Source organism: Microtus pennsylvanicus, chromosome 17, assembly GCF_037038515.1.
Source record: "Microtus pennsylvanicus isolate mMicPen1 chromosome 17, mMicPen1.hap1, whole genome shotgun sequence".
In the NCBI taxonomy this organism is placed as follows: domain Eukaryota; kingdom Metazoa; phylum Chordata; class Mammalia; order Rodentia; family Cricetidae; genus Microtus; species Microtus pennsylvanicus.
The window spans coordinates 38,208,126-38,222,790 of record NC_134595.1 but is presented as its reverse complement, the minus strand read 5'-3'; positions in this window follow the sequence as shown (position 1 = coordinate 38,222,790).

Genomic DNA, 14,665 nt, shown 5'->3' with positions numbered 1-14,665 from the left:
AATGTACATGGTCAAAACGCAAGGTATACAAGAGCTTAGTGAAAAGTTACTGCCTCTCATTTTTCAACAGTTAATTATGTCACCCCGCCCCCTCCCATGAGCCACACAACCAAATTTTAGATGGTGGCTGTTGTTCCTAGAGACGCTTTTGAGCATATATATATGGAACTGACCTTTTAATTCCTTTTTTTTTCTTTTTGCAGCCCAGACTGGGATCCAAATCAAGATTTTCCTGCTTTAACCTCCAGAGAACTGGGGTTAAAGGTGTATACCACCACACTGTAGATATTTTGTTTGTGTTTTAACAAATAAAGCCTGCCTGAAGATCAGAGTGCAGAGCTAAGCCACTAGAGGCCAGGGAGTGGTGGCACACACCTTTAACCCCAGGATGTGGGAGACAGAGGCAGAGGGATCTCTGTTAGTTCAAGGCCACCCTGGGCTACAAGAGATTGAATTTGTCTAAAAGAGAAACGGAGCTCACACAAAGGTGACCCCAGCACTCGGGATCACAAGCCTTTAATTCCAGCACTAGGGAGGTGGAGACAGGAGTGATAGGGCTGGGCAGAGAGAGGAATATAAGGCAGAAGGAGACAGGAGCTCAGGGCAATCTGAGGTTTGGGGGAGACAGATGGAGTCTGGAGATGCAGTCTAAGGACAAGATGGCCCCTTTGGTCTGAGGTTAAAGAACTCTCTAGTGGCTGGCCTCTCTGCTTCTCTATCTTCAGCATTAATCCCTATATCTGACTCTGGGTTTTTGTTATTAAGACCAACTAGAATTTGCTGCACCACACCTGGCTTTTTTCCCCGTTTAAAATATTTCACATGCTGTTCTGAGTCAAGCTGCTTTCAGCTGAGTCAGCTGTGGTGAGCAATCGTTTAAACACAGGGGTCTTAGAGTCTGCCACCCCGTATTGGGATTATAGGGTTGTCTGTGCACTGTGCCCGGCCATTGTGACCATTTCTAGTGTTGGACTCTAGCGTCCAAACGCCGAGGAGGAGTCGCCCCCAGAGACCATCTCACACACCACAGCCGATGCAAAAGCATGAGGATTTTATTAATTCTGTCATGACAGGGTCCCCCAGCATTCGGGAAGCCGAGGGACCTCGAATAACTAGTACAGTCTACTTTTAAAGGGGCCACAGAAGCAAGGGGGGGTTGTTCTTTGACGATTCTGATTGGCTTATTTGAAAGGGCTATTTTACCAATAATTGACTGGAGAGCTGTTGCCAGATCAGATGAGGTAAGAGGTCATTTTGACCCCGTTTCCCAGGGGACCGAATCAAAACATATAAGGGTAATTGTTCAGGAACTGAGTACCTGCGAGTGTAGCTGTTAGGTCCTTGGTTCCCAGGGGAGGAGGGGAAGCACTATGGCACAGAGGCTGAGAGGATCCAGAATTGTCAAAAATGGCTTCAGGGTTGTCTTAAAGTCTTACACCAGGAGAGTCAGCAGCGGCAAGCCCGTGCTCACTCTTGTGTAGCCGTCATCACAATCCATCCTTAAAACTGTTTTCATTTTCCCAAACTGAAACTCCACACCCATTTAACAATAATGCCCCATCTCTCTCCCCTTCCTACCCTTGATAAAACCTGTCACAGTCAGTCGTGGTGGCCCACGCCTTTAATCCCAGCACTCGGGAGGCAGAGGCAGGTGGATCTCTGTGAGTTCAAAGCCAACTTGGTCTACACAGTGATTTCCAGGACAGCCAAATGACATAAAGAAACCTTGTCTCAAAAAAAAACCAAACCAATCAAACAATAACAATAAAACTGTCAAAAAAGTAAACAGAGGCACGAATCTTGGGGGAAAATTATTATTTTTAATCTGACTGGGTGTTTTGCCGGTATGTATGTCTGCGCACCATGAGGATGGGGTATCCAAGGTCAGAAGAAGGCATAGGATCCCCTGGGACTGGAGTTACAGATGGTTGTGAGCTGCAATGTGGATGTTGGGAATCTAACCCAGGTCCTCTGGAAGAGCATCCAGTGCTCTTGACCGCTGAGCCGTCTCTCTAGCCCCAATGAATCTTCTTGTAGAGTTGTTTGAGCAGGGGCTGGGTACCTAGCTCAGGTGCCCAACACACACACAGCCTTGGATTTGATCCCTACACTGCATAAACCGAGCATGTTTAGCCCTTGCCTATAATCCTAGGACTTGGGAGGTAGGGGCAGAAGGATTAAAAGTTCAAGTTCATTCTTGGCTACATAGCAACTTTGAGGCTAGCCTGGGCTACAGATTTTGTTTCAAAAACAAATGCTGGAGTTTATCAGAGCTAACAATGGTTTCCGGCTTAGGCAGCTGCAAAGGGAAGCGGTTCAAGAGGTCCACACAGGGAGCAGAAAGGGGAAGCATTTGCTGGTCAGACACAAAAGGAAAGCAAAGACAATGCTTCGTTAGTTACTGCATCTGCCTTCCTTTGTCTCTCCAGTTGGGAATCCTGGCCCGTGCCTGTTAGTTATTTCTGCTGATTTGAGCTAAGTTCTCTCTTTTTTTTCTTTCCTTCTTTCTCTCCTTCCTATTTTCCCCCTTTTTTTGTTTTGTTCTGAGATGGGGGTTTGCTGTATAGCCCAGACCCACCTTGAGCTTATTCTGCACCTCAGCCTGCCTTTGAATTTTCGAGTCTTCTGCCTTAGTCCATGCATGACTGTTTCCTTTTAGCACGGTCTTGTACAGGAAATGGCTCCAATTAGGTTTCACTTCTATTTGCAGAGCAAACAAGTATTAGGCTAGCCATGAGCCCTATCTGGCTTTATCTACTCAAGGATCCTTCAAGCCCATTTGAGCACGCTATCTTATTTCTGTCTCTGTGAATTTGATTGCAGGGGGAAACTGTGCACATGGAATCACACAAGATTGATCTCCCTGTGACTTAGCACGGTGTCTTCAAGGTTCCTCCACATTGTAGTAGGTGTCAGAGTTCTCTCCTTTTTAAAAGTTGAACGATACTCCCTCATTTGTAATGTTACCCTGTTTGTCCCTTCACCTGGTGATGGTATTTGGGTTGTTTCCACCTTCAGTTATTGTGAATAATGCTGGATGCTATATATTGACCGATGGTGCGATCATGCCTTGATCACTCTGGAGGTAACCAGCTGCTCTCTACTTGGATTTGAGACCTGCTCCACAGGCCTCATGGTCAAGAGCCCATGACTGGGGAGGCCATAGGCCCTGTCGTTGTTGTTTTGATACATGGTTATGATGTCAAATTGCCATTGAAATATTTGTTTAGATCTATAATTAATGCTACCCTCAACCATGGTCAGAGAAGCTCCTTACTGTAGTGGCAGTGGTTCGTACAGAGACTCCTAACTACTCAAAGGGCTGAGAATAAGTGACCGTGAATGCCCAGCCCTAAATAAGACATCTGTATCAACCTCTCCCTGACCCAAGGCTCAGGGAATGTTTGAACTGGAGACTAGGAAGGAAAGATGGGAAATTCTGTCTTCTGGACATGACATGGCGGTTAGTCATTCCGCTCATGAATCACAGCAGCTGTGGTAATTTGCACACGACCACGTCAATCAAAGTTCCAGGACAGAAGGGAGGGGAGGCTCGTGAGGCCTCAACCCTTGCTGAACTCAGAGGGTTTTTGTTTGTTTGTTTACAGAAAAGCGTATGAAATTGGGAAGGGGATGTGTTGGAGGAGGGTGGGTCCAGAGGAGATGAGCGGGAGAAATGAGGGGTGGACATGATCAAAATACATTGCAGGGGCTTCATGGCACAATGGTAGCGTCTCTTACTCCAGAATTCATCATATACATGTAAAATATTCTCAAAGAACAAAGTTAATAATCACACTTTTAAAAAGCTTCTCCACATTGCTCCCAATACTCATTATGGTCTCGCTTTGTTTGTTTTATAATATCTGTCCTAATGAGCATGAAGTGGTACCTCATTGTGGTTTTAATTTGCATATTACTAATCATCAGTGATGCTAAGCATCTTTCTGTGTTTATTGGTCATCTTTGGGTCTTCTCTGGATAAGTGTCTGTCCTAGTCAGAGTTTCTATTGCTGTGTAAAACACCATGACCTAAAGCATGAAAGGAAAGGGTTTATTCAGCTTATATTTCTGTACCATAGTTCATCATTGAAGGAAATCAGGATAGGAACTCAAACAGGGCAGGACCCTGGAGGCAGGGACTGATGCAGAGGTCATGGAGGAGTGCTGCTTACTGGCTTGTTCCATATGGCTTGCTCTCCATGGCTTGCTTAGCCTGCTTTCCTATAGAACCCAGGACCACTAGCCCAGGGATAGAACCACCCACAATGGGCTGCGCCCTCCCCCACCAACCACTATTTAAGGAAATGCCCTACAGCTGGATCTTATGAAGATATTCTCTCAGCTGAGGTTCCTTCCTCTCAGACAACTCTAGCTTCTGTCAAGTTGACATAAAACTAGCCAGCGCAGCGTCTATTCAAGTCCTGTGTTCATTTTCTCATTGGGCTGTTCTCTTGGCTGATTTGTAAGATCTCTTTAGGCATTGATGTCCTACCAGGTAGATAATTTGCAACTGTCCTGTTCTGTGGGGAGGTTTTCATTCTCTTAATAGTGTCCTGTGATAGCTGTTGTTGTTGCTTTGTTCTGTTTTTTAGTGTCTTTGTTATTTGTTTTTGTTTTGTTTTTGATAATGAGTCTCTCTATAGACTCCCAGCTATCCTGGAGTTCACTATATAGATTAAGCTGGCTTCAAACTCACAGAAATTCTCCTACCTCTGCTTTTCGAGTGATGGGATTAAAGGAGTGGCCTATATATTTGTATTAATCCTATATTGGCCTATATATTCTAGTACCACACTGTTTTAATAACTGCAACTTTAGAAGTGTTTTGAAATAAACAAGTGTAAGCTGGCTAGTTTTGCTTCTTTTCCAGTTTTTGTTTTGTTTTCTAGTTGAAGCCCCTTGACAGACTATATGCAGTTTAGGGAATCAGTTAAAAAAAAAAAGTCTTTGTTTTGTTTTGGGAATGGTTGTCGTTCTTTGTTTTTTTTGATTGTTTGTTTTGTTTTGTTTTTCCATGAGAGGGTTTCTCTGTGTAACAGTTCTGGCTGTCCTGGAACTTGCTCTATAGACCAGATTGGCCTCAAACTCTCAGAGATCCGCCTATCTCTGTCTTCCATGTGCTGGGATTAAAGGCATGCACCACCATGCTCAGCAAAAAGGGAGGTTTTGATAGAGATCAAACTAAATATATGCATAGCCTTGAGGGATATCAACATCTTTCAATATTGCAGTCCAGGAACTTGAGATGTTCTACATTTATTCAGGTATTTATTTTAGCACCATTTTATAGTTTGCAGTTTGCATATCTTCATTTTGCTCACTAAGTGTTCTATCCAATGACGTTGTCATAGTTTAATTCTATCCAATGACGTCACAATTTATCATCGACTGGTAAGTCAGTGGGCTTTCCCTTCGCTCTGCTAATGTAGAATATTACTTTGTGTGGAAATTTCTCACATTGCAGAAATAAATTAAGTGTGTTGGTGATCTTTTTTTAATTGGCTGTTGAATTTCCTTTTCCATATTTTGTTGAGAATTTTTATCAGCCCACAGTTTTCTTGTGACCTGTTTTTATTTTTGCTTTTGCGCTGGCATCAGGGTAATACTGGTCCCACGGAATGATGTGGGCAGTGCTACCTCCTCCCCATCTAACTCTGGGAAAGGTCTGACAACAGTTTTTCTTTAAATGTTTAGTGGGGTCCACCTGTGAAGCCATCAGGTCCTGCACGTTCCTCTGCTGCCAGGCTTAAGGTTTGGGCTTCAGTGCCTTCGCTCGTATTTCACACTGCGGATCCGCAGAGTGTATTCAGCAGGTCCCCTGTTTGTGAGCACTTACAATGCCGCCAGTGTGTGGTCAGCATAAGCAACACTGTTGGAGCCATCTTCAGGACACTCCTTTGACTGTGTCTAGTTTGGTAAATTATGTTTTTAATGTAAACTCACGTTATTCCATGGTCGTGACTCTTCCTGGAGCTCACTGATATTGGAAATGTGAGGGTCCTCCGAGGCCGGCCTATTGCTTGGAAAAGGACATACTTTATGAATTTGTGGAGGTTGTGGTGGGCTAACACTTGCCTTTGCAAGCGTGGTGACAGTTCGATCCCCAGAAACCATGTTGTGGGGACAGTTAGGCACAAGGACTGTGTTTGTAACTCCAGCACTGAGGAGCAGAAACAAAGGTCCCTGAGACTTGCTGGCCACTCACTCTAGCCTACTTAGGGAGTTCCAGGCCAGTGAGAGACTCTGTCCCAAACAAAGAAATGAACAACAACAACAACAACTAAACCCAAACACTAAAATGATGGCAATGAAGAATGACAAGAGTTTGACATCTGACCTTCATATGCACGAACACACAAGTACAGGCACACCAACATGCACCTGCACATCTGCACACATATGAACAAGCATATGCATACCCCCCCCCCCCCACACACACACACAAACACATACACAAAATCTGTGTATGGGTCTACTGTATGACGTAAGATTCGGGCCTTTCACAGTGGACACTAGTGGCTAAATTAAGGCAGAAAAGCAGTCTTGCCGTCTGAAACCTCCTGAAGTACTCTGGTATTTAAGGCTGGACCTCACAAGGCCTTGGATGGAGCAGCCCACGTTCATCCCTCTGTCTGAGGCTTTAATCACCTCCACTGTGGTTCCTCCAGACATCTGGTTGGTTGAGCCCCTCCGCAGCTTAGGAACTCATTGTCTGCCCAAAGCCGACCTAGCCATCTACACCTAACAGCAGAGAACACCTTTGCTGGTAGCAAACATTGCCCCCGGGTGGCCCCGCCTACTCTGCCAACTTCAGCTGCCTTGCTTCTCCCTGTGCCCCTTACTCAAGCCTCTTTTGTGTCAGGACACTGCCAAGCTCTCCCCGGCCGCCAGGCTTTGCAGTACATGCAATTCCCTGCAAGTCTGGGACCTCATAGAAGGCTCCCTGGAATGCAAGGGTTCTGGATAACCCCAAGATCCCTCAGGATTCCACGGAGGGCACAGATGGGTGACGGGTGACTAGCATGGATAAATAGCTGGAATAGAGACCCCTGTCTAGCCAGCCTAAGACTCTTGGGGAGCTGAAACTGGAGGATGGGAAGAGAGAGATCCAGACTCTTGTGCTGTTTGCTCAAGGAAAAGACACCTCCACCCCAGGATCCCAGAGTCCTTACAGTGCTGATCCCTCCCATGGCGTGTCCTCCCTCTACTGACCGGCACCCTAACAGTCATATTTCATTTGTCATTGCTATCACAAAATGCCTGAGTCTGGGTGCTTCATGAAGAGCTTCGATGAAGGTAGCTGACATGACAGTGTGGGAACACAGACAGAACAGACTGCAAAGCAAGGCAGGAAGGCTGGGAGTGATTCGGGAGTCATGCCATTTTTTATAACTTACTCTGGCAGAGAGCTGATTGGAAGTTCTGGAGAACTAGTTTAATACTACACACATACACACATGCACACACACGGTTTTATCTGAATGCATGTCTATGGAGGCTAGAAGGAGCTGATAGATCCCCTGGGACTGGAGTTACAGATGGTTGTGAGCTTACATGTGGATGCTGGGAATTTAACCCAGGTCCTCTGCGAGAGCATGCAAATGCTCTTGACCATGGAGCCATCTCTCCAGTCTCTACGTGAATACTTTCCAAGAGCAGCCACGCGCCCCTGACCTACCCACCTCCAACTATGCCTCTCTCGTGTGCATGAGTGTGCGCACACATGTGTGTGCATGTATATAGGTGTGCATGAGTGTGCGCATGTGTGTGTGCGTGTGACTCCATTCACGATCATGGGATGTGAGGCCGGTGCCCACATAGAGAGAAGTGGACAATTTGCAGGAGTCAGTTCTGTCACCTTGTGGGGCCTGGGGACTCAATAAGCTTAGGTCATCCCTCTTGGTGGCAGGTACCTTAACTGATCTTGCCAACCTAGTTTTTGTTTTAGTTAAGACAGGGTCTCATGTAGCCTAGGCTGGCCTCAAACTTGCTTTGTAGTAGAGAATATCCTTCAACTCTGATCTTTCTGCTGCCACTTGCCAAGTGCTGGGATTACAGACATGAGCTCCCATGCCCAATTTATGCCCCTGGAAGATTGCCCAACCTAAGACCATGTATAGCCCTCCTACATTGTCAGCTGTCACTTAAACTCAATATAGGGACCCAAACTTCCAGTGCGGGAACCTGAGGGCAAACCCTATCCAACCTGTACCAGCATCTGCAAGCTCACGTTTGTTCCTATCTCCAGGGCCCAAGCCCCTCTGTCTGTTTCCAGTCGGCCATCCTTTGAGAGGGCCGTGGTAACAGGGCAGCGTGGTGAGCTCTGTGGGCCTGTGCTCTTGTCTGTCACTTCAGCACTTGGCCGGGAGAATGGCTCTGGGCACAAACACGGGGTCCAAGGTAGAGAGAGTTTCCACTGGAGGTCAAGATGGGTGCTCATCCTGAGGGTTCAACATGGAGTCATCTGTGCCAACACACACACACACACACACACACACACACACCGCCCAGTTCCTCTTTGTCCTTGGCATGACCTTTGTGATAACTGGACCAAGCCAGGTCTTCTTTGGGTGGGAACAGTGCTCCTTTCTGACGGGTTGATCTCCGAGCACCCCTCCTGCAGAGAGGCCCTTCCCAGGCTGCCCCCATTCACCTTCCCCTGACTGGCAGCTCCTAAGCCTGCACCAGGGCAGGCTCCTGGGTGACTGTAAAAGGCAAGGAATGTCCAGAGGCGATTGTTTCTTCCTGAAACCCTGGGGGCAGGGCTGGAGGGTGGGGGGGAGACAGCCAGGATGGCGTCAGGATTCTCCCTGAAATTCCTCTCTCCGTTGCTGCATTGAGGAGAGGGTGACTCCATCAAAAGAACCCACCCTCTACCCCTCTCTCCTCTGATTGGCTTAAGACTTCCCAAATACATTCTCTTGTTCTCAAACATCTCCGCCTCCTACCCACCCCCCTCCGCCTCAATAAATCCCTTCTTCCACTGGTTCCTCATCCTCAATCCTCACCCCAGCCGTGCTCCAGACCCCCCCAACACACACTCCTTTTACAGACATGAAGTACCCTGGGTTTTCTGCCAAAGTAGGAGACGTCTGGGCCTAACCTCACCTCCTCCCACCCCAGCTTTTACCAAATAGGACTTCTGCATCCATGAGGGTAGGAGGGAGGGAAGGAATGAAGGTGGGGGTGGGGTGGAGGAGGTTGAGGCCTGGTCTCAGGGTGATACCTTAAGGACTCTCAGTGCCACAGGATTCAGGTGGTCATGGAGGCAGGTGTCATGAGGTGAAGGTCAAAACGAGCAGAGGTGCTCCGGTGGTAAGGACTGGAGTGGGGGACTTGTAATTCTAGTGCCTGGGAGGCGGAGACAGGAGGATTAAGAATTCTTTGTCCAAGACAGGGGTCCTCTGTGTGCCTTGACTGTTCAGGAACTCTCTCTCTCTCTCTCCCTGTAAACCAGGCTAGCCTTGAACTCACAGAGATCTACCTGCCTCTGCCTGTCAAGTGTGGGGTCAATGACCTTCACCACCAAGCCTGGCTTATTTTAATTTTTAAAGCCTTTCCTTGTTAGTTTGCTTAGGAGGGTGTACACTCCAGCATATATACGGAAGTGAGGACACCTTGTCTAGGCAGTTCTCTTTCTGCCATTGTGGGCTCTGGGACTTGAACTCAGGTCACCGGGTTTAACATTAAGTGCCTTTACCCACTGAGCCATATAGTCTCTCGCTGACTTTTCAGAGCCACTTTGAGCAGTCTGGCCTGGAGTCTTTGTGTACCCCAGACGCCCCATTAAGAGGAACCAGATCACAGGTGCAGCCCTTAGATGGGACCTTATCTCTCCACAAGTTGGCATGCCTACTCTGCCAACCTCTGGGACTACCGTCTCTCCACCCTGCCTCCAGCTTCCTTGTTGTCTCGGGCGCCAAGTCACTGGCAAATGCAGATCCTCCTCCTTCTTTGTTCTCTGGGCCTCAGTTTCCCCACTATACTCCTTCTGGCCCCCAGTCACAGCAGACCGCAGAGGATACTCCGGAACTTCTCTGTTCACCATCTTAGTCTTGCCCAGCCCTGAGCTCGCCCAAGAGACAGGTGAGGCAGAGCTGTCAAGGAGAAAACGAGGTCCCACTCTTTGGTCAGCCTTGGAATAGGGTTTTCTTTTGTTGTTTGCTTGTTTGTGGTTTGGGTTTTTCTTTCTTTCTTTCTTTCTTTATTTTGCTTACTGTTTTTTATTTCAGTCAGGGTCTCACTGTGTAGCCCTGGCTGGCCTGGAACTCTATTTATGTAGATCAGGCTGGCTTTGAACTTGGAGATCCGTCTGCCTCTGCGTCCCGAGTGCTGGGATTAGAAGCGTGCGCCACCACACCAGGTGCAGCATGAGGTTTTGAGGGCTGCAGAAAGCAAGGCCGACAGGCTCAGACAGCGCAGGGCCCTTCAGCCACCACCAGGGTCAATTCCTGTGACTGTCAGTAGCAAAGCAGGCACTGCTTGCCTTTCCCTTCATGTACTATAGACCAGCGGCTCCAGGCCTTAGGCGGGATGCTGGGTCATCCATCACTCTGTCTCTCTGATTCATCCCATTCCTTTCATCTTTCCTCATAGGCCTTTTTGGTCCCTGCCCCTCCAGTTTGGTCATATTCCTGCTGTTCTGGGCCCTTTCCAGGTTTTCTCCAGCCCTCGGAGACTCTGGGTGCTTGAAAACAGGACCTGAGTGGCTGGCAATGACCTCACAGGGCCACTATGCACACGGCACAGCTGCTATTTATAGCTGTATAGGATCACCCTGCTCTTCCTCCAGTCAACTGAATCACGCTCATCGTGGGGGTCTGCTCAGACCCTAGGGTCTTCTCTGCCACTGCAGACCACAACACACGACAGGCTGTGCTTGTTAGTGGGTGGGTGTTTATTCTCTGAACTGTCCGGGTTCATGCTGAAACCAGGTCTAAAATTCCAGAGAACACCCAGACAGGGTCTGGCTATGTAGCCTCTCAAGTGCTGCTGGGCTTACAGGTTGTGCCTGCACACCACACCTGGCTTGTTGTACGTTATTATAGCTCCCTAGCCTTTACCCTCCCATCTTCTTAAACCCACTGAGTAATGGCAACACTATGGCTCAAGTTCTACTTGGCTCCTCAGAGGTCTGAGCAAGAGAAAGAACTGCGGAAGAGCAGGTAGGTCCTGTCTGGATTCAAATCCTAAGCGGATCCCTCTTGAGTGAGTTTATTCACCTCTCTGAGCCTCAGTTGGGTAAAGGTGACTGTTACCATAACTGGTGGCCTGAGTTGAATCCCTGGGATCCTCATCATGGAAGGAGAAAATTCTCCCACATTGTCCTCTGACCTCCACACCTAAGTCATGGTACATATGCATAGCCACACACATGCAAACAAAATAAATGTTTTAAAAATGTAATTTAAAAGAAGAATGTAAGCCAGGTTGTGGTGGCCTACGTCTTTAGTTCCAGCACTCAGGAGGCAGAGGCAGGAGGATTTCTAAACTTGAGGCCAGCCTGGTCTACAGAGTGAGTTCCAGGATAGCCAGGATTACTTGGAGAAACTATGTCTCAAAAAAACAAAAAACCAAAAAAAAAAAGAAAGACAGAACAAAGAACGAAGGAACTGGTGAAAACTAGATGTGGTACGAGTTTGTAATCCCAGACTCAAAGGGGTAGGCCGGAGAACTAGAGGCCCAGGCCAACCTGGGACACACAGTGACCTGGAAACCAGCCTGAAACACAAACCTAGGGCTGTAGCTTGCTGGTAAATCACTAGCACACACAGGATCCTAGGTTCAACCCCAGCGCTGCTGGGTCCCAGTTTCCCCATCTGTGAAAGGTAAGCGCATCTTGCATTGAGGGTCAGCCATTACCACATCATAGCCTTCTCCACGACAGTTACTGCTGGTCAGAAGCACGGGGTAGAGGTGGCCTCATGATTCCGGATCTCCAGCAGACTATAACAGCCTCTCCTAAGACCTCACTGTACCTCCCGAGCACCAACTGTGTACCCCGTAGGGTAGGTACTGCGGATAGCTGCCTTATGACAGCTATCCCATGTCTAGTCCTTACAACCTTGGGAAGCAGTTGTTTCTGTGTTTCTGTCTTCCTCTTACAGAGCAGGTGAACAGAGCTTAGAGAGGTAAGTGGTAAGTTCCCTAAAGCTGCACAGCGAAACCAAACCACCACCACCACCACACCACCACCACCACACCACCACCACCACCATCACTACTACCATACCACCACCACCACCACCACCACCACCACCACCACACCACCACCACCACACCACCACCACCACCATCACTACTACCATACCACCACCACCACCACCACCACCACCACCACCACCACCACCACCACCACCAACAACAACAACAACAACAACAACAACAACAAAACTGCCCAGATTTGGCCCTTCCTAGTGGCCCTAGAAGGGCTGCTCTTTTGTCTCTGTGGGCCATACAGCAGACCAACTTGGCAACCTCAGCCTCAATCTTCCTCTTTAACGCAACTCTTTAAGGGGATTTCCATGGGCGAAAGGTCCTAAATTCATTTGCCTCCCAACATCCGGTCCTGCTTCTCTCTCGAGCCCCACTGCCCTCCTGGAGAGAGCTGAGGCCTCTGGATGGGTGTGTGTGAGGTGGGGATGGTGAAGGTTTCCTAGCTGTCGGGCAAAAGATGGACACCCCCCATCCCCTTCCCACACAGAAATGCGGATGCCACACTCCCTTTGGCTGCATCCTAGGCACAGACTGCCCCCCACCGGCCTTACGCACACGTCTCTTCCAGTTAGGCTGTCTGGAGACTAGGCACTGGAGGCCAGGCTTGATCTTGCGGCCTCGAAGTTGGAAAGAGCCTCAGAGGCCGATTGCCAGCTGTCGGGGATTCCCACCGGCCCAGCTTCCTAGCTCCCCCGGGCCAGAGACAAGAGTTGGTCCCCATAGGCTCTTTTCCCACGAACATCCCAACTTCGCGGGTAGAAGTGTTTCTCCTGCCGGAAACTCGTCCCCACAGTGATCCCAGAGTCCCTCGGACGTCCCTCTTCATCAGACCTCAGATAATCAAACCCTCCTCTGCCCTCCCATCCTGGGTACCGGAATAGAAGCACTGAATTTCTACTCCTGGGACTAAGAGCGGCCACAGCCGCCGCTGCCACTCAGGACGGGGGAGGGGCTGCAAGGAGAGGAGGACCCAGTGCGGGAGGGGATTCGAGTTGCTCCCCGACTTCTTTTCTTCGGAGCTTCGCACCATCACAGGGCAATCTCCGGAGTCGGGGCCTTGGGGCTCCAGGCACAAAAACTCAGTACAGGGTCAGCACCCTAATTTCTCTTTCAGCTTGGCTCAGCATCTCTTTTCAACTGGGTGTCTGCCCCATCCCACCCCTAACTCCAACTAAGTAGAATGTCTCTACAGGGTGACCCAGCGTTCCAACCTTATTGGGGTCAAAAGGGTTTCCGGCCAAGCTTGGGATCCCCACCCCCACCCCTAGGTCCCAGGCCGACTCTTCTGGGCCTCCCAGCTGCCGGTCCTTTGCAATTCTTTCCCCTGGCACCTCCCCCAGCCCCGGCCAGATTTAGCTCATTTAATCTTCCCTGAAATCCAATCCGGCCATTTCCTGAGCACACACTGCACTTCCCAAATGGCCTGTCACTGGAGAGGGTCCCGGCCACGGAGGCTTCAATTCAGCTCTGAGCTGGACAGAAGCAACCCCACTTCCAATCCTGGCCCTTCATTTGAACCCCTCTTCTTGGCACCCCGAATTAGCAACGTTTCCAATATACACCGAGCTAAAATATTACCGATGCAGGACCGTGTATGTAGAATTGACTTTGAGGAGGCCCTGATAAATTTTGTCTGTGTAACTTTCTGCTAGCCACCACTGGCCTCACAGAGCCAAGGGTAGCTTGTTTGAATGGCCTGCCTCCAAAGCCTTGCTCTTGCTGTCCCTCTCCCTGGGACACCATTACTCTTCTCCAGTGGAACTCTCTCTCCTCTTCCCCTTCAAGGCTAGCCACAGCCTGATCATTCAGTTCTTCTCTTCTGGGAGCCCAAACCTAGAACCACTGGAGACTCTCGCCTCAGTTCCTCCTCCTCCTGTGTGACCTTGGGTGTGTTGTTACCTTCTCTGGATCGTCAGTAAATAGGACCATCCATTGTGACCCTTAGCTTAGAGCCATGAAGAATAGCGGAGAAATTTCAGGCAAGGCTCTGGGTACATGATGCGTGCTATCTAGGCACCGACTGGGTATAAGGTTGGGTGGGAGAGGGCTGGACTAGCATCCACAGGGCCTGGGGCAACTTTCCCAGCACTGCCAACTAACAGCATGTTCTCCATAGTCTGGCTTCTGAGCAACTGTAGCAAGTGTTCAATGAAAAGACCATTTCCTGCCTTGTATCACCCAGTCTCTCTTTCTTCCATGTTAGGATACCATAGATGGTGAGACACTTCGTTTCTTTAATAACATCGTTTCGGGAGGAAACAGAAACATTATTACCGCATGAAATGTACAAACCATCAGCCACCCATCCTGGTTTCAGAATGTGTGGATTGTGCTGGGATGAAATATGTGAGCCTCACCTCTGCTTATCCAGAGAACCCCTCTCCCACTTTCCCTGCACTCGTTTGTTGTTTGCTGTTGGTGCTTACAGGCTGGGATTCAAGTCCTT